Source organism: Narcine bancroftii, chromosome 6, assembly GCF_036971445.1.
Source record: "Narcine bancroftii isolate sNarBan1 chromosome 6, sNarBan1.hap1, whole genome shotgun sequence".
NCBI lineage: Eukaryota > Metazoa > Chordata > Chondrichthyes > Torpediniformes > Narcinidae > Narcine > Narcine bancroftii.
In genome coordinates this window covers 139,851,741-139,871,477 of record NC_091474.1, presented here as the reverse complement: position 1 = coordinate 139,871,477, position 19,737 = coordinate 139,851,741, and the positions used below count along the sequence as shown (strand labels likewise).

At 40.6% G+C, this 19,737-nt stretch overlaps 1 long non-coding RNA gene across 3 annotated transcripts in view; it reads left to right on the top strand.

Annotated features, from left to right (window-relative positions):
- The window catches only part of LOC138736527 (uncharacterized), a 36,810-nt gene extending 29,123 nt beyond the window's left edge, over nucleotides 1-7,687 (top strand). For all 3 annotated transcript variants that reach the window (XR_011340348.1, XR_011340346.1, XR_011340349.1), the window contains 4 exons: nucleotides 1,914-1,950; nucleotides 2,989-3,115; nucleotides 6,674-6,949; nucleotides 7,429-7,687. This is a non-coding gene — a long non-coding RNA (uncharacterized lncRNA). The remainder of the gene's footprint in view (nucleotides 1-1,913; nucleotides 1,951-2,988; nucleotides 3,116-6,673; nucleotides 6,950-7,428) is intronic.
- Nucleotides 7,688-19,737: the final 12,050 nt, after the last annotated feature.

The following is a 19,737-nucleotide window of genomic DNA, read 5'->3' as shown; positions in this document are numbered from 1 at the left end:
TATGCCATCGGTGCTCTGTAATTAGCAATGGATTGCTTAAGGTGGTATGTGGGTGAGAATGGAAGGTTGAGAATTACTACTCCAGACCCAATTGTTACTGAAATATTTTGCTTGAGAAAAATTGTCATTGGCCCATTTCCTGTGGAGTTATGAAACAGTGCACACGATGAGTCAATTTGGTACGATTAAAACAGTGATTTACAATTTTTTTCTTTCCACCCACATACCACCTTAAGCAATCCCTTGTTAATCACAGAGCACTGACGGCAAAGGGATTACTTAAAGTGGTATGTGAGTGGAAAGAAAAAGGTTGAGAACCACTGTTCTACCAGATGGAATAATCAGGGGCTGGGTTGAGCAGAGCAGGCTGGGAGCGATGGTCAGACTCACTGAATCAGTGAGGCTGCTCTCCTTTCAGCCCAAATTGTCCATGTAGACCTGAGCTAAACATTCAATTGTATCTACCTCACTCACTTGCTCTAACAGATTTTTCCACATACCCACCTGGTCACTCACCCATTACAGCTGTTTCCCTGATTCTCTCCCACACTCTCTGTGAAATGCTCACGTCCAATAGTTCACATTGCAAACAGTTCTCAGCAATGGAACCCCGTCAATACTTGGGGACTGCCTGGGTTTTGCTGTGGGGCATAAATACCCTTATTTGAAATTTACCCTCCAAACTTGTTTATGTCATTACTGAACCTGGACACTTGGAGCTCTCTATACTGGCAGCATCTGAGCCACAATGGAACTATTCAGACTTGACTTTACATCAATAAAAGCTGCAATACAGAAACCTGATGATGAATTATCTGTAATAGGAAATTTACCCCCAAATCATGCATCAAATCTGAAAGAATTGTATAGGCAAAGCTTATTTTTGCTAAAATGTATTTTAAAAACAACAAAAAAAATGGAGAGAGAGGAGGAGAACAGGGATGGAGAGAGAGAGAGAGAGAGAGAGAGAGAGAGAGAAATAGTACAAATCTCAAACTGAAATGTATATTTCAACAGCTTGAGTAAGACAAAGGCTCTTGTTCTATTTCCCATTCTCCCTCTGGATTCTGTAATCACACCTCATGTTCTCACTGACCACTTGTCCCTCCCAGCCCAGCTACTTTTCACCTTACCCTCTTCTCCCACCTTCCTGCCTGTCATCCACCACCCACGACAACATCTGCCACTCTCCCTCCCCTCAGCTCTCTCACCACAACCCTTTTTCCCAGCCTCCACCCTTCTCTTCAACTTATTCTCGAGCTCTTATCTCACTGAAATCTCTCTGTCGCTCTTTCACTCTTACTCCCCTCCCATGAAAGTCATGTGTCATGAAGTCGGAGAAAATAAATTGGACATCAGCAAACCAGATTCAATGAGACAAGTACAGATAAGTACCATAGTCAGCATGAACATGGTAGAACAATGAGTTTCTTTCTGTATCATCCAATAACTTGAGAAGACTGCGTTTAAAATAAGTATGAATCATAAATTTACATGTTTTCAGCTGTAAAGTTTCCCATTGAATTCCTGGGCGTTGCTTTAGTTTCATATTTTAAAACCAAATGGCTTATAAACCCACTTAAAATTTGTTTCTATCTGTCTCTTTAATTTGCACATTGAGGCAACATCCGTTGTGGTTTGTAATATTTACTTCAGTCTTTTTTCTGAACAGTATGAAACATGAAAATGTCAAACAGCCTAAACAAAGAATTAAAAATAAATGGTTTAACCACTTAAAGCGATGGATACCTCAAAATTACAGTGTGGAATGCACAATAATTTGAAATGTAATTTGTTTTCAGTGGATTGAAGCCTTCACCAAAAGAGTAAGGAGATAAAATAGTATATCTGTCATAATTTTGAATATGATCATTTTGCAGTTTATATGATTGTTTAAATTTTTTTTCTTCCAGTTCAGTGCAGTATCTTTGACATGTCTGATTTTCACTGGTATGTACATTAAAGATGAAAAACAAACATTTAAATTAAAATTTAGACGTACAGCACAGTTACAGGCCATTTTGGCCCACAAGTCCGTGCCACCCAATTTACACCCCCAGTATGTTTCGAATGGTGGGAGGAAACCAGAGCCTCTCGGGAAAATCCACACGGACACAGGGAGAATGCACAACCTCCTGCAGGATATGAGCCCTGGTCCTGATTGCTGGTGCCTTAAAGGTGTTAAGCTAAATGCTACAGCAACCCTGCCGCCCCTCCACCAACCAGGCCACCCCTCCACCAACCAGGCTGCCCCTTTATTGAAACCACGTGGAATAAACAGACATTTATATGAAAATGTATTGAGGTACGATCAAATATGGAGAGGCTATGGGTAATGAAGGCAGGCCAGCCTGCCCGGCCCAGTAAGGACATGTTCACAGTACCGTCTTCCACCACATGTATATTCCTCCGTTCTCCCTGCAGTTGTTATTCTTTTATACTTATCTACTAACACCATTCCATCTACTTATGATAATTGAAACAAGAGATTACCAGTGGCAATTAATTATACTGACAAAATTATTTAAGAATAAATGTATTGCTGCCTTTTGCAATAAAATGTACCCTAGTTCATATAATTACTGGTTGATCTCTGGAGATATTTCATTTGTTGGGGCAGACACAAGTGTGAGTGAAAGCATCAAAGTTGGCAGTTAAGGAATTTGGTTTGGGAAGCACTGGAAAGTGCGCAAAAAGGAAGCCAGAGAAAAGTGAAGGATGAAGTCTGCCGGGTGACAGGGTGGGGTAGGTAGGGAGGAGAAACGGTGTTCCGTTTAATAGCAGGCAAAGAAGGTAAATTAAGGAAAGACGGAGAAGGGAAGTCTAAGGAAATGTGGGAAGGAATGGGACGGGCTCCTGCAGAGACCATGACAACATACATCAATCAACATTCTTTTTGCACAAAATATGTCAGAAATTCTGATGATGAGCAGTTATTCTCAGCTGCTACATTTTTTCTGTTTAAAAAATTGTGTTTCCCACCCACAGAATACATTTTAAAAATGCTGGCCATCATGGATGCCATACCATACACTGGAATCATGAAATCAAGAAATTCTCAATACAGAAGATTATCTGGGCTAAGATGTCCGTCTTGAACAAAAGTGGACTTCAGGTAAATCCCAAGAGCAGGGTGACTCAACAATTATTGGCTTTGGGCATTGTCATCTACTGCGATTAAGTGCTTTGAGACATTGATTATGAAGCAGATCAACTTCTGTCTCAGGAAGGACCGGGATCCACTTCAGTTTGCCTATAGCCACAACAGGTCAATGGCAAGTGCCATCTTGCATTACCCTCCTCTACGCATTAGATCACAAGGACACCTACGGCAGCCTGTTGCTTTTTGACAACAGCTTGGCATCAACACCATCTTACCAGCAAAGGTTATGATCAAACTAAAAGATCTGGGACTCTGCTCACACATTGTAACTGGATCCTAGACTTCATCATCCGCCAACCCCAATCATGTGGATCAGCATCATCACCGTCAACGCAGGAGTCACAGGGCTTCGTGCTCGATTCATCGTTTACTCATGATTGTGTCATCAAGTTTGGCTCCAATATATTCTATGCATTCTCTGACAATAACACCATTGTTGGCTGAGAAATGGGAATTGATGAGATAGAATTCAAGATGAAGATCAAGAAACTGGTTGAGCGGTACTAGGAAAACAGTTTTGCTCTCAACATCAACAAGACCAAGGAGCTTATTGTGGATTTTAGGAAAGAGAGGCTGAGGATTACGCACCCATCTGCATTGATGGGACAGTGGTGGGGAGGATCAATATCTTCAAGTTCTTGGAAGTCCATATATCGGAAGAGCTCGCCTGGAGCCAGTACATCAAGGCAACTGTAAATGAGGCACACAAATGCCACTACCTTCTGAGGAGATTCCGCATGTTGTCAGAAAATTTACTGACTGCCTGCATTCCAGTGTGGTTTGGTTATTTGAGTGCCATGCTTGCAGAAGTTTGCAGAAAGTAGCCAAAATAGCCAACTCTATTGCAAGCTCTGACCTCCCATTCCTTGATGACATCTATGCAAGGCAGTGACTCAAGAAGGGAGCTAACAAGGGACCCCCATCATCCCAGTGACAACCTCTTCTCATCTTTGGGTGGAAGGTTCAGAAGACTCAATGTTCAAGAACTGTTCCCCCCCCTCCCCCCCGCATCACTCTCAGGCTCTTGAACCCCCACCTCCTCCTAACCTAACCATAAACTACTTTTGGATATAAAAAGACCTGTCTCACCATTGCACTACTTCTTTTACTGAACTATTGTTCTTGCACTAGGTGTAACTGACTTTTCTTTATACTTCCTACATCTTTCTGTGGCAGAGTAATTTAATGCATACTATTGATTGAGGTTGTTCTTTTTACAAAGTGGCTGCTTAGCAGCAGCATTTTACTTGTGTGTCTGAGAATGATTTCATGATTTTATCTCATCTCATCCAATTTGCCCACTCCACGGTCAATGGCTTCAAGTACTAATCCAGGTACTGCGCAAACGTGGGCAAGGCTTCGACCTCCACCACACTTGCGGCAGGGAATTCTAAACTCCCACCATCGGAAAATTAAAACATATATTCTCAGATCTCCATCCTCCAGTTACTGGCAGCCCTATGAAGGGAAACAGATCTTTGCTGTTTTCTCTGTCTAGACCTCTCATAATGTTATGCACATCAATTAACCTTTCCCTCAGTCTTGTTTCTTTCAAAGGAACTAACCTCAGCCCACACAGACCCTACTCATCATTGTAGATCTCCAGCCTCAGCAACATCCACGGGCTTGAATTGCTTCTGCGTGAACAAAAGAAATCGTTCAGAAGGCTGTATGTTTATTTCAGCACAAGGAAATGACACAATTATATTCAGTGCCTACGAGGAGTTTCAAACCTCATGATCAATAATGGCCAATTTCACTAACACCTCATTCCTGGAAGCAGTTAAACATCCACTAAAGATTTAGCATTGCAACTGCCAAAGGTTAGATTGAGTCCAGAGGAATTGGCAACGGAAATAACCTAATCTGTGCTATGTGATTACGTGGTTATTCAGCACAAGGAAGTAAAGTGTATTGATTGTATGGAATTCACTGCGCATTGGCTCAGACCTAGTGCCCTGGGATCCTCTGTTGCCTGACGTCTTCCTCATGCACTCATGCATTCATGTGCAGAGCTGGAGGTGGGGGGGGGGGGGGGGGGGTGGGGTGGTGACTGTTTTTCCTGCCCATGTGATGATATCCAGCACCCCCACCTTTCACTAACACTTGCTCAGAAACAGAGATGCCAGGTTTCAAGATGAGGTTTAGGGACTCACCTTGTCCGGGAGGTGGTACCGGAGGAAGGGAGTAACAGCAGTTCTAAGTCCTTGCAGCCCTGCACCAGGAAAAGGGAGAGGGAGAATGGAATGAAACACATACATTAGCCAAACAGGAGCTCTCAGAACCCTTAATTTTTAATTTAGAGCTACAACAGAGTGAAAGGCCCTTCTGGACAATGAGTCCACACAGCCTAAATATACCCATGTTACCAATTAACCTCATGGGCCCCTGTCGCTTTTGAAACTTTGGTATGTCTTTGAATGAAACAAAAAAATTCAGTGCTGGAGGGGAGGTCTTTGCAATCATGACTAATCTTCCAATTCAAAACCTTTTTCAGGCATCATCCCCACATCCCTTTATTCCCTCAACACCCACCAATCTATCAATCTCTGTTGTGAATGGACACAATTATGCACCTCCTGCAGTTACCTTAGTGGATAATTCCTAAGCCTCACCACTCTCCAAGTGAAGGAATCTCTCTTTAAATGAGTAACCCTTATTTTCACACTGTTACTCTTCGTCTCCTTAGTCAGGGGTAACATCCTCAACAATGAACTGTGCTTCCTCTATGCTAAGTACATTCTTCCTCAGGTATGGAGACCAACATTCTATCCAGTTCTCCAGGTGCAGTTGCACTAAGCCCCTATTCAATTGTAATAAGCCTTTCCGACTCCTGTAATGGACTTTTCTCACAATAAAACAAAGTATACTCTTTGCCCATCTAATCGTTTGCTGCACTTGCATGTTGGTCTTCATTAACTTGTGTGCAAGTGGACCCAGGCCCCTTTAAATATCACGACCCAATCTCTCACCATTTTTTGTGTTGAGTACCAAAATGGATGACCATCCACTTTTCCTCCTTCCGTGTTTTTGCCCACGTGCCCACGAAGCCCTGTTCTGTTTTCCTCAGTACTCACCATCCCAATTAGTTTAGCATGATCAGCTAACTTCAAATTACAGGTAAATCATGAGTTCATGAATAGTGGGGATCAAAGTACCAATGCCTGCAATGCACAATTAATCACAGCCTGTCAAATATTCATACTCTTTGCTTTCTGTCCAACAATCCAACTCTCAATTCACATCAGTCCCTTATCTCTAATTCTATGTGCCCTAACCTTGTTAACCTGTGCAGGATATTAGCAAAAGCCATCAGGAAATGGAATCACATCACATCTATTGGTCTCTCCTTCATATTACTCTGTCGGTGACATTCTCACGGAACTCCCAACAGAATCACACAGAGTCTGCTCAATCTTATTATTAACTTTGGTGTGTTCATTATTGCCATTGACATTGATTAACTTAACTTAAATAGTGCAGTCACGTTTGTCCCCTTCCAATCCACAGGAATAATTCCAGAAGATGATAACCAAAACATCCGTGATCTCTAAAACTGTCTCAAAACTTGATCACGGGCCATATCTCTGAGTGACGCCCGTTTGATAAATCGCAGGATCAAGACCCACTCTGATCTTCAATGTAATAAGGCTCCTCAAGATGAATGGAGCCTAGATTCTTGTACGGCTCTGTCAAAAACAGGATACATCACCTCATTTTTATCAATGATAACTCCGCTGTGGGAAGTCCTTGGTATTCATCAGCCTTTTGGCTTATCAACTTGAAGTAAGTGCAGGGAGATGGATCAGATAAGAGCTTCCACCCTTAATGATGGGTATGTGGGAAGAAATGCAGAGCGAGCCCCTGGGGGAGACTAGAAAGAGGGGCAATCTTAATTGCCCAACGGAAGAAGAGATAAGCAGATCAAAGAAAGATACCCTCCATTCAAAAAAAAGAGGTAAAAGCTAACTTAAAAGTTAAAAAATGAACTTGCCTTAAAGCAGTTACTATTTCGGGGGGTTGGGGGTGGGGGAAGAGCCTTTAGTTTCCTGAAAACAATTAACTGTGCCTGACGAACTTGTGTCAGTGTGCAAATCAACCGTTTGTTGCTTGGAGGGCATAAATGAGGGTAGGATGGTCAAATTCCACAGACTTATTTTCACCTTCCTCTCTAATCTGATTGTGATTTGCGTGAGTTGCAGCATTTCCTCATTTTGATCCACTGATGTTTTTTTTAATTTAAATTTTTAACATTTTATTTACAGCACGGTAGAAGCCAATTTTGGCCTGTTAAGCATGTTCTGCCAAATTACATCCAAATTAACCAAGAGCCCCGTACATTTTGGAGGGTGGGAGAAAGCCGGATGATCTGGGGAAACTCACATAGACGCCAGGATGATGTACAAACTCCTTACAGACAGCGCTGGATTCGAACCTGGGTTGCGGGTGCTGTAATCGCACAATGCAAACTGCTACACTAAACGTGCCTCTTCACAGGACATCAACCAATCACGTAGAATAAAAGTAGCTTTTTGTCAACCTGGTAATTGGTGATTGTTAGTGAACCATTTGGGTCTCATTAATGAACAATTGATATGATGGAACTTTTGTTCCTTCAAATTATGATTCATTGTTGAAAACTTCAAAAACAAAATTTAGCATTTTGATTTTATTTTATTTTTCTTCATTGTTTTTCTCTTCCAGCAATTTCCTTTTCCTTTCTTTATTTCTATCTTCACACTTGACTCACTCTATTTCACACTTCCTCATGGTCTTGCTGTTAATGCTCCTCATTTACTCTCCTTGGTTAAGGAGATATTGTCCAGAAGAGAAACACAAAGACCACAGCTTCTAGAATTTTGAGGTGTTGGAGGACTTCAGCAGCATCCGGGGTTCGAAAATGGTCAGTTTGGGCCAAGACCCTTCATCAAGACATATTGTCCGATTGTTCATCAGAATCCCAGAAGCCCTGTTACCTTCACTGTCATGCTTCTTCTAGCAATTTCTTGGGAAACAAATTTTAAAAGTTAAATCGATACTGACAAGCCTGACTAATCAGGCACGCAGGGCATTGTTTTGTTCCAAAAGAAATCTGGACAGAATTTCAAATCTTTGTTCCACACTGCCACTAGGTGGTCACAAACATGTTTGCAATCATGTATTGGCAAAATTCTATTAAAAATATCGATGCATACATCACTTAATGTAAACTATGTGTGGATATTACCACCTTTTCCCCATGCAATCCTTTTGTTCCTGTGCAAACTCTACATGTAGAGATGACAGTCTCATCCTTTATAGGACACTAAAGTATTGAGCAATGGAACCCCAGGTGAACAAACACTGACAGCCATTGCTTCTTTTTCTCACCTCTATTTATTTCCCCAAAGTACCTGTTTTCAATTTGAAATTCCATCTATCTACGCTTGCATTCGAGTGATGGACATTGTCGGACCTCCAATGCTGACCATCTGTTGTCTTTTAAAACATGGGAATTGTGTCTGCAAACCTTTCATGATAATCTGACACATTTCTGTTGTTTCAAGCCTGCACCCATTGAGTTCAAACTTCCTGTCAGAAACTTAAACCTGTCCAGGCCCACAGAGAGTTGCAGCTGGTGTTAAACACAGCTAATAAGCGATAAATCCAAGCAGTGTATGTCAAGTCCCTGATTTTGTATTTTGGTACATGATATAAACAATACAATTTACATTTTAAATTTATTGTGCTATTTAAGAAATATTTTATAATTAAATTATCCAATGTACAGATCAATGCAATTATAATTATTGCAGAATGTCATTGGCTCTTGGAACCCAAAATAATTGACCATATGATCTTGATGGTTATGAAAGCAAATTTTTTTCTGCATAATTGCTCTTTTCCTTTAGAAAATCTTGAAATATTTATTTTCAATGGAACGTTTGGAAACCAAACTTACTCATCTGCAGAGTTATTATGGTATCTATCTGCTGTTTCAAAACTGCACCTAAAGTCTTGCTATTTGAGGAGTGCACAGATATTTATCCCTATAAGAAAATGGATTCAATCACATTTGTAAACAGGGAGATGAATTGATGGCTCTTCATGTAAAGCATGATACCATGAGAATTTCAGAAAACTAAATGCAGCTTAAGTATCCCACCAAAGACCATCAGCAATAAGCCTGAATATAAGCATGCCACGCTTGAAACAACAAAACAGTTCAGACGTCTTTGAGTGGTAATGTTCTCTCTTCCCCAGAATCTGGTGACCTATGTAAATATTTCTGAATTTTGCTTTGCTAATCTCTAGGAGACAAGTTGCACATTTTCAAATAACTGTTATTCATTTCTACTGTGGTCCCTTGAGTTATATACACTTCTATATTATGAGTAAATGTGTTGAACCTATACCAATACACATTATGTAATTAGACTAAATTCCTTGCCCTTTCTTCCTTCATTCACATCAGAATGTTTCAAGATCAGAAAGGTAATAGATCATAATATTATGTATAATAATCTCTGTTAATGGCATCACAAATACAGAGTATTTACTGTGTATTATGGATCGCAGTATTATCACGGTAGTTTACGGCAGCAGGGTTGGTGTAGCAGTTCGCACAAGGCTATTATAGCACGAGCGACCCAGGTTCAAAACCGGCGCTGTCGGTAAGGAGTTTGTACATTTTCCCAATATCTGTGTGACTTTCCTCTGGGTTCTCCAGTTTCCTCCCACATTCCAAAGACGTATGGTGTTTGTCAGTTAATTGGTCGCATGGGTGTATTTGAATGGTCAGGCACATGGGCTGGAAGGGCCTGTTACCATGCTGTATCTCTACATTAAAACAAATTAAATATCACATGAGCAATTCTGCAAGAGAAGTGAACAAGGTAGTAGTAGCCTTGAGTAGGTTATCTGACTTTGGATCTCAGTGATTGTGAAGTTACAACTGGCCTTAAGATAGCAAATGTCTCATGATTCTGGCTAGGAAAAGTATCTGATAGTGACTGGATTTGTTGATCAAACTGAAGATTGAATCAGGTCCAGAGGCCATGAAAACCAAGTTTCATTACCTCTACGCCCTTGTTTGTAAATACATGCAGTGACTAGGCAGTTATGAAGAAGCTACTCCAGGCATCCATCTTGTTTCAGCATGAGCATGGTTTGCATTACCATTCTTCTCCCTATGTTGACGTGAGGTCATGTCATCATAAGGTAATACTCAATGAGTGCCAACTAACAGGCTTTGATGGCTTAGTGCAAAGATAAGCTATCCTACTGATGGTAACATTGGAGGGCAGATCTTTTCCATGAGGAGGGACAAAACAAGTCTGAGATGGGTCTCACACTGGCCTCATGACCTTTAGTGACTGGCTTTTGATTGCCATGTACATCCACACATGGTTGCAGTTTGGGATGTCTGGCTGAGGCAGCAGCAAACATCTTCAACTAAAGCCAGTGGTGGATGAGTAATGCTGCCAACTCGAGTGAGGATGGTACTGACTTGGGACTCTCGGAATGATGTAGCCAAAGGGATGTGGATGTGCCTCAATGTGCACCAGATCATACTTCTGTTGTTACAGTGTCTATATCTATGCCTACATGCCAATTGTCTGCACTCTGAAGGCTTCAGGATTGAAAGAAGACCTATCACCTGCCGTGCAGTGGAAAGGAATGGATGTGGTACCATCCTGGCCTTATTAGAAGATAAAGACAGGATGTTCCGCAATCTGCACCACCACCCATGAGTGGAGAGAGCAGGGTAAGGAAGAACCTTGTCACTTTTGTCATGTCATAAAAAAATGCCACCCTGCCCTCACACCTATTGACATTGACAACGTCTATTGTCATTCCATCCATGTTACCGCAAAGTCAGCTGCTAAAGAAATGGGAACTTGCCAGTGACTTATTTCACTGGAGACACACAGAAGATGCTGGAATCTGGAGCAAGAACCATGTGTGAAAGGGACTCAGCAGGTTGAGCAGCAATCAATAGCTGAGAAAGAATGGGTGCCTTGATGAAGGGTTCTGGCCTGACACTTCTCCCACTGATGTTACTTGACTCACTGAAGTCTTCCAGCAGATTGTCCTTTCAGAGCAGGTTCGTCCTTTTGTACGTAGAGACTGCAGGGGTCATCTAAAGCAGGAGAGTGGAAACAGTCTTTCAGAGGTTGGTTCCCGTTTTATTCATGCATTTAACTGAGCCAAGTTTGCTCCTTGGAGGTGAGTGTGTTTTTCAACATATCAGCCAATTCAGCGGAAAGCACACTAGTGAGACAACAAGCAGACCCAAGAGTTAAAACATTCCAAGCCAGTATTAGGATCAAACAGATGAGATTTGAGATGATAGCGGATCTAATCCACTCAAATCCAGACAGGGTCGAGAAAGAACACCACTGGTAATTAGCTGATGATGCACAAAGTGTAATTTGAACTTTCAACATTTGGCAGTTTGCCTTTCAATCTGCCTGGTTGGATGCTTTACCTTCGTCTTCTTTAACTTGGAAGTAGATGTGAATTGTTTTATTGGAAACTATAGCTTAATGCTGGTAACATGATAGCAAGCTGGTTTATACCAAGCAGATGTGAATCAGATTTTGTTAGCGCCATGGCATGTTGCTTAATCTTTTAAATTGGTCTGACTTTACAAGCAAATTTAAATTTCAGAACCTGGTTAGACTCTGGTTAACATTAAATATTTGTTTTAATGTATCTCTTTTGTCTTGTGCATGTATTTTACTCCATGAGACTCCCTACATGCTCTTTTTGTATGAACTAGAAATATTTCTTGAGTATTGCATCATACCATAAAATTTATTACATAATAATTAAGTTTACTGAGTATGGATTTTTATTTGCTAAAATGAAAATCCAATTTTGGTGAATTTTCAAGTCAATTCATCTTTATTTATCTTTCATACCATGATCCCATAGTAAAGATGAGATAGTGTTTTTGCAGGACAATGGAGCAAATTTACATAAATATAAGTTAGATTAGAAGTTAAATGCATAAAATATTAAGACATATACAGTAAGAGACTCTGGTACCAAGGTACTCTACGCACATATGTTTTGGGAATTCAGGAGTCCGATGTCCTGGGTGGGAGGTGGGGATAAAATGTTGTCCAATCTGGACGTAAGGGCCCGATGCTGCAGTACCTCCTACCAGATGGCAGAAGGGAGAACAGTTTACGTGAGGGGTGTGTGGAGTCCTTCACAATGTTTATTGCCTTTCGCCTGCATCGAGTGTTATAGATGTCCTTTATGGTAGGAAGAGAGCTCCCAATGATCTTTTATCGATGTTTTCAAGAGCATCCTGTGTTCTTTTGGTTAACCATAATAATACTATGCCGCTGTTGATAAAGAAGGCAGTCTAAATAATTGTCACACTATCAAGTGTATGAATTGTTCTGTGGGACAAAGAAATTATATCTAATTTAGTTATGGTATTCTGAACCATGCTGCGTTTAATTGATTCATTGTATTTTCTACGTTAACATCAAAGGCACTTCCAAAGTACTTTGGGATATGCTGAAGTCATGAAAAGTCTTATGTAAACACAACTGTTTTGTTTCTTAACCTTCTCTGATTAAGAAAAGTGAACTTCTGTTTTTTTTTAATGTATTTGGATATTTGAAAAGCATTCTGTGAAGTTCCATCCAAAGGAAAGTTTATACACCACACTGGAGAGGTTATGAGAAACAGAATAAGAATTAGTGGGCTATTTGCAGATTGGCACTGTGTAAGTGGCCAGCGAATCCATATTGGGCCTTGAGATTGCGAGAAGAAACCTGAGATTAATATGTACAAGCTTTTGTACACATGTGTACAAGCTAACAATAGTGCCGACTTTTGGCTGAAGTAATGATTTTCTGTCTGATGTTTTAAATTACTTAATTTGCCTCAACATTGTCCCTTTGTCTCGCTTTTCCAATTCTTTGCATTTATTTCTATAGATGGTCATTCACATATTACTAATCAATCTATTAACTGCCATAGCCAGTGTAATGGCACATTTTTATCTATTTGACTGGAACCATGCCATTATTTTCTATTACCCATGCACGAACATAGGAAAATCACAAAAGGGCATTGAACCAATCCACAGACATAACTAATTAAAGCAAGTATTTCCATCTTACAAATTATTTTAATGTTTGCAATGGATCTAACAAATCATTCCAGTCAATAGCAAACATCCTCCGAACAATTCAATCCATACTACAAGCCTGCACAGGCAAGAGCCCTCAATTCTTCCTCTGCTACATCGACGACTACTTTGGTGCTGCCTCATGTATCCACGAGGAGCTCCTTGATATAATCCAATTTGCTACCAATTTTTGCCCTGGACCTCAAATTCACTTGGTCCATCTCTAGCAATGCTCTCTCTTTTCTTGATCTCTCTGTCTCCACCTTGAGAGACAAACTCTTGACAGACATCTTCTACAAACCCTCCAACTCTCACAGCCACCTCAAATGTATCTCTTCACACCCTGTCCCCTGTAAGGATTCCATTCTATTCTCTCAATTCCTCTGTCCCTGTTATATCTGCCCCCATGATGAGGACTTACATGCCAGATCATCAGAAATTTCCTCTTTCTTCAAACAATGTTGGTTTCCCTACTACCATCAACTCAGCCTTCACTCGCATATCCTCCATTACCCCTACATCAGCCCTGGTCCTTCCTCTCCTACATGCAACAAGGATAGGATTTTCCTTGTCCTCGCCTCCCACCCTACCAGCCTCTGCATCTAACACATCCTCCTCCGCCATTTTCACCACCTATGCAATCCCACCACCAGACATATAATCCCCTCTCTGCCTTTTGCAGGGACTGCTCCCTCTCTGACTCCCTCATCCATTCCTCCTCACCAATTGGCAACTTCCCCTATGACTGCAGGAGATGCTCCATGTGCACCTACACCTCCTTCCTCACCACCATTTGGGGCCCCAAACAGTACTTCCAAGTGAAGTAATGCTTCACTATGAATCTGCAGGGGTTCCTCTACTGCATCTGGTGCTCCTGTTGTGGTCTCCTCTACATAGGATGCAGACTGGGAGATTGCTTTATTGAGCACCCTGTCTGTTGTAGTAGCATGGCCACTCACTTCAATTCCCTTTCCCATTTCCCTTGTTGACATGTCTGACTATGGTCTCATGCATTGCCAGACTGAGACCACCTGCTAATTGGAGGAACAACACCTCATATTCCATCTGGGAATGGGTCTGGAAACATCAAATTTCATGACTAGTTCATGACAATAAATTCTGATTCTGGGAACCATCCAACCGGATGGCAATAATGTTGACTCCAGTTTCCATTAGATATCTCCCCCATTCCACCACTATATCTCCTTTCCTCTAGTGCTCTCTCTCTCTCTCTCTCTCCCCCAACTTCCTTCCCTTTTCCCTCTGCCTTCTTTCACAGATCCAAAAACAACCCCCCTGCCCTAATCAATTCTCACCTTTCCTCTCTCTCCTGTTCTCTTATCATATCCCTTTAACACCTTTTGTCTGTTGGTCTGTACTCCTCTCTCTCCCATTCTTTTAACTCATTCTTTGAGGAAAGGCTCAGGCTGGAAAAGTCAGTAATATATATTTATCTTCTATGGATGCTGCGGTACCTGCTGCCTTTTTGCTCTTTTACTACAATCACAGCGGCCTGCAGACCTTCGTGATTCATCTCATAAAACTACATTTTGTATAAGGGGAAGAGTAATTAAAGAAGAAAAACTTGCATTTCTGTGGCAGTTTTCATAATTTAGGATATTCCATAATGGTTTACATTCAGCAAAGTATGGCCAAAGCATAATAACAAGTGCAATGCAGGGAAATGCAAGAGCCAATCTCTCTGCAGCATGGCTCCACAGATAGCAATACGCAATGCCAAGATTCTTTGTTTTATTGTCTGGGATTAAATAGGAAAAACTCCCTTGGCTTTCCACAAGTCTGGGGGTGAAGAAGGACCTGTGCTTAAATATCACATCCCAAGGATGAATGTATTTGAGCCAATGAGGATTATTTATGAATTCTGGTATGGCTACACTGAGCACTTTATACATTACTAAATTAACTGCTTGGAGGTGAAAATGCAGACTGTCATATGATAGGGGTGCGAGGATTAAGGAGGTCTGAGCAGATCAGGGCGGAAAGTGACTCAAGTATAGTTGGAGTCCATCTGAATGCTGAGACCCTTGCAGAACATGATTGATGATCAATTGCTTAACTAATGAAGCTAAGAGATCAGACAAAGCCATCACCTCCATCTATGTCAACTCTTACCGATGGATTGTCAGGCCAAATCTGGCTGGAAACGTATGGAGTCCTGGACTGCAATTTGGACACTCAGTTATAGCAATGATCTGGAGGCAATAGACAACCTGTCTCACCTCCTCAGTCTGATATTGGAAAACCAGACATAAGAGATACATTTGGGGATGGTGAAGGTAGTGCTTTGGTGGATGCAGTACTCCAGATACCCTGGAAAAATGACAACTGGCCCAAACTGGGCACATGTCACTAAGGCACCTGGATTTCACTTCTCAACCCACTGAAGCATGCTAGAGAGGGGGAAGGAGTCAAAACAAGCTGAGCTTAGTCTTGTGTCACCAGGGTGGGCACCATTGGGCCTGTCCTGAAGAAATGTGAATGGTGAACATCATATCATTCCTGTAGCTTCAGTCCATCTGAAGATGAACCTGAAATGCACTTTGATCAGCAACAATGTTGCTCTTGGCAATCATTTTGATAAATATTATTCTGGCCAAATAACTAAGCTGCAACAATAAGGTAACTTGTTTGATGAGGTTACAAGGGCGTGATGGAGGACTTGATAAGATCACATGGAGTTTCCATTCTAATATGTTGTATCTGAGATAGTTTTGTGGGTCATATGCTTGCAACATGATTGTATCTGGGAACTTTATGACCAGGGTAAAAGTTGAATAACTTTGTACCTCATCAAAACAAGCCAAAAGGATTCTAGGTTCTTTTCATGATTTACATTTAAAAAATGTTATTATGGTAGAAGCCAATTCCAGCCATTTAAACCCATGCCTCCCAATTACACCCAAATTAACCTACAGCCCTGTAGGTTCTGAGGGTTGGAAGAAACCAGAGAACTCGGGGAAAACCAGTGCAGACATGGGGAGAATGTTCAAACTCCTTACAGACAGTGCAGGATTCGAACCCAGGTTGTTGATGCTATAATAGCAGCACGCTAACCACTGTGCTAACAGAACTTTCCAATGCAACAATTAAGATGAGCTCGGAATATATATGTATATAGATATATATTCAAATAATCCAGAAGAAGTAATTACTGCTTTTCCAAAATGGAAAATATCCCATGTTTTACAAAAGCCTTCCTCGCCTGTGCAGAAAGTTTCTTTGAGGATTCTGAATGTGGCACTTTTGTACGAGTATTTCCTCAAGGAGGGTATGTATTTTTTGATACAGGGATAGTGTACAGATAGTAAACTGCAGCTGAGGCCTTGCTGTTACAGAAGTATTCCTATTTACATTGGAGCACAAAAATCATAAATTATGCTGTTCATGGATTAACCTCAGTGTTCAATTGTTAAAGGGCTTCCACACAGAACAGTCCAGCAGCTCCCCATCTCCCTTGCTCCCTCCGTAGACTAATATTACCTTCCTTTCAGTTTCCAGTTTCCATTTATATGTCATGGTTCATTCAAGACCTGTGCATTTTTTTTTCCTTATTTCTCTTTTAGTTCCTTTCTTTGATTCAAAGCCCCATAATTATTGAATCCTCCATCAATGGATGTACCAGTAATTCCTCCCTTCCCACCCTGTCTATACCTTTCAATATTTGAAATACTTCCGTCGGATCCCATGCAATCGCCCAAGGAGAATAACCCCATTCCATGGAATAATTTTGTAAATTTTCTTTGCATCATATCTAAAGCTTTCACATCTTAAAATGAAGTGCAGTGCTCAGAATCAGAAATAATAGAGAATTATTTTCATCAATATTCACCATAACATCGCCACTTTTCTAACCACTTTCTTGACTTCCTTTGCCATTTTCCATGGAACATGTCTAAATCCCCAGATATTTATGCTCTTGCACTACTTTTAGAAATGTTCCCACTGCTTTATCTTGCTCTACATGTTCAGCCTTCCGAAATATGACTTCTCGCGTTTCTCGCCATTAAAATTCAATAGCTAATTATCTGCTCATTTGAACAGCCTCTCCAAATCCCCCTGAAGTTTATTATCATCTTCTGCAGTTTATATAATTTACAAATTTGAAAATTATGGACTCCAATGCCAAGTCCAAGTCATTAACTCATAGAAAGAAAATTATAACAATGGCTTCTTCATTCAGTCTCGCCACAACCCTGTTGGCACAGAAAATGGAATATGTCATTCTACTTGGCATGCTAATTGTTTTTCAGTGTTAGCAGGCAGAATCCAGAAAAGGGTATTTTTCTGTATCTGACTGCAGAAAGAATAATCTGGAAGAAGTCATTTCTGCCTTTCCAAATTTGGAAAATATCCCATGATTCAAAAAAAAAATTTTCCTCGCCGGTTCAGGAAGTTTCTTTGAGGTTTCTGTGTGTAGAACTTTGTACTAGTATTTCCTTAAGGAGGGTATGTATTTTTTTTGAAACAGGGGATAGATTTCAATCCAATGTACAGACAGTAAGCTGCAGTTGAGGCCTTGCTGTTATTGAAGAATTCCTATTTACAAAAATTAAAAAGCTACTTTTTTACATTTTCAACCTGATTTAATCTTTAAACCAATAGATAATATTTTTTCAATGAAAGTAAGTTCTTGGTTTAAAAAAAACTAATGTTTGCTTTGAGGGTTTTAAAGTAGAATGGAATTACAATAGGGGTGCAGGTACATAGCTCTTTAAAGATGGCAGTGCAGACAATGAGAGAGTGTTTGGGACACTTGCTTTCACTGGTCGGGGCATTAAATACAATTGTTTGGACGTCATGTTGAAGTCATACAAGATGTTGGTGAGGCCACACTTGGAGGGAGTATTGCATGCAGTTTTGGTTGCCTAGCAATAGGAAGGATATTATAAAGTTGGGAAGAGTACAGAGGAGGTTTACAAAGTTGTGGCTAGGATTGGAGAAGTTATCATGAGAAACTGGAAAAAAACAGCTCTGTTTTTCTTTGACTGTATGAAATTGAAAGGGGATCTTACTGAGGTCCATAAACTCTTCAGGGGCATACATAAGATGAATAGTGACAGTCCATTTCCCAGAATAGAGAAATTAAAGGCAGGAGGGTATAACTGTGAGGTAAGAGCTGGGATTTAGAAGGAAGACGAACTAGAGGACAGTGGACAAATGGAATGTGCTGCCAGACAAAATGATAGAGGTAGCTTCCTTTAGGAAAAATGTGAGTAATTACATGAATGGGAAGAGGGTTAGCAGGACTGGGTCTCATGTGTGTCTAAGGCAATAAGACATAGTGTGCAGCACGGACAAGCTGGACTAATACATGATTAGAGGGAGTTTGGGATCCAACTACAAAGGTTTCAAAATTGAAGAGGCAGTACTAATAGAAATATCCATTTAAAATGAACCATTGGTTCTAAATCTGAGGACATTGGATACAAAAGCCAGAACAAGGGTGAACAGGTGGAGGATTGTGGACAGCTTTTGATATTACAGCAGCAACTTAATCACTAGAATGAAAACATGCCTTCACTTTCCTAGAGTATCAGCCTGTTCCAGCCTTTTGGTTTGCATATATCTTTTACCTTTTGTTCAATATTTCTCTACCCATGATGCTTTCATAGAGACCTGACACATGTTAGGTCTGCTTTGTTCATGAATGAGTGAGACAAACACCAGACTGAGTCGAAATCAGGGTTCTTTGTTCTTTATTACCGGATTGTAACACTTGCGACTAACCATGTTAGTCGGAGAATGCATTCTGCCGTTATCAGCAAAATGGTGATTTTTTATACCCTTGGATACGTGCTTAGAACATCATCATATCATTACTTGTCCAATGACTAAAACTGTTGCTATCCTTTCCCTGCTAGCTTCCTGCCTCTCAATCCATCAATGTCTCTCTTATCTTGTAAGTACAAGGATGCATTCACATCTTGTTACAGCCCTATACATTCCCATCTCATGATGTTTTACCTAACACACAGGAACAATGTTTTCTTATGTCGTCTGTTCATGCTTTATAATAGTTGAATACAACTTCTTTTGGATTTGATTCCCAGAGAAACAAATCTGTGTTTTGCTTGCTTGTGCATCTTTAAATTTTCTATTTCATTTGTGAAACTCTAACCCTTGATCACTTTGCAACTTTTAGATACCGAGGAGGTCAATCCTCCTTTGCCCTCCTGTCTAAAAGCAGGCACCTGCACGAAGAAAACATCTCAGCAGGTCAAGGAGATTCATTGGGGTGTGGGATTAGGGAAGAGATTGTTGACATTTTGTAGGGTTCATGAGACCACGTTACTTCCTAGGTCTTTAAATTTTAAATTTAAATTCTAAATTCAGAAATACAGCACAGCAAAAGGTCATTTTGGCCCACGAGTTTGTGCTGCCAAATTTACATCCTATTAATTTATACCTCCTGTTCATT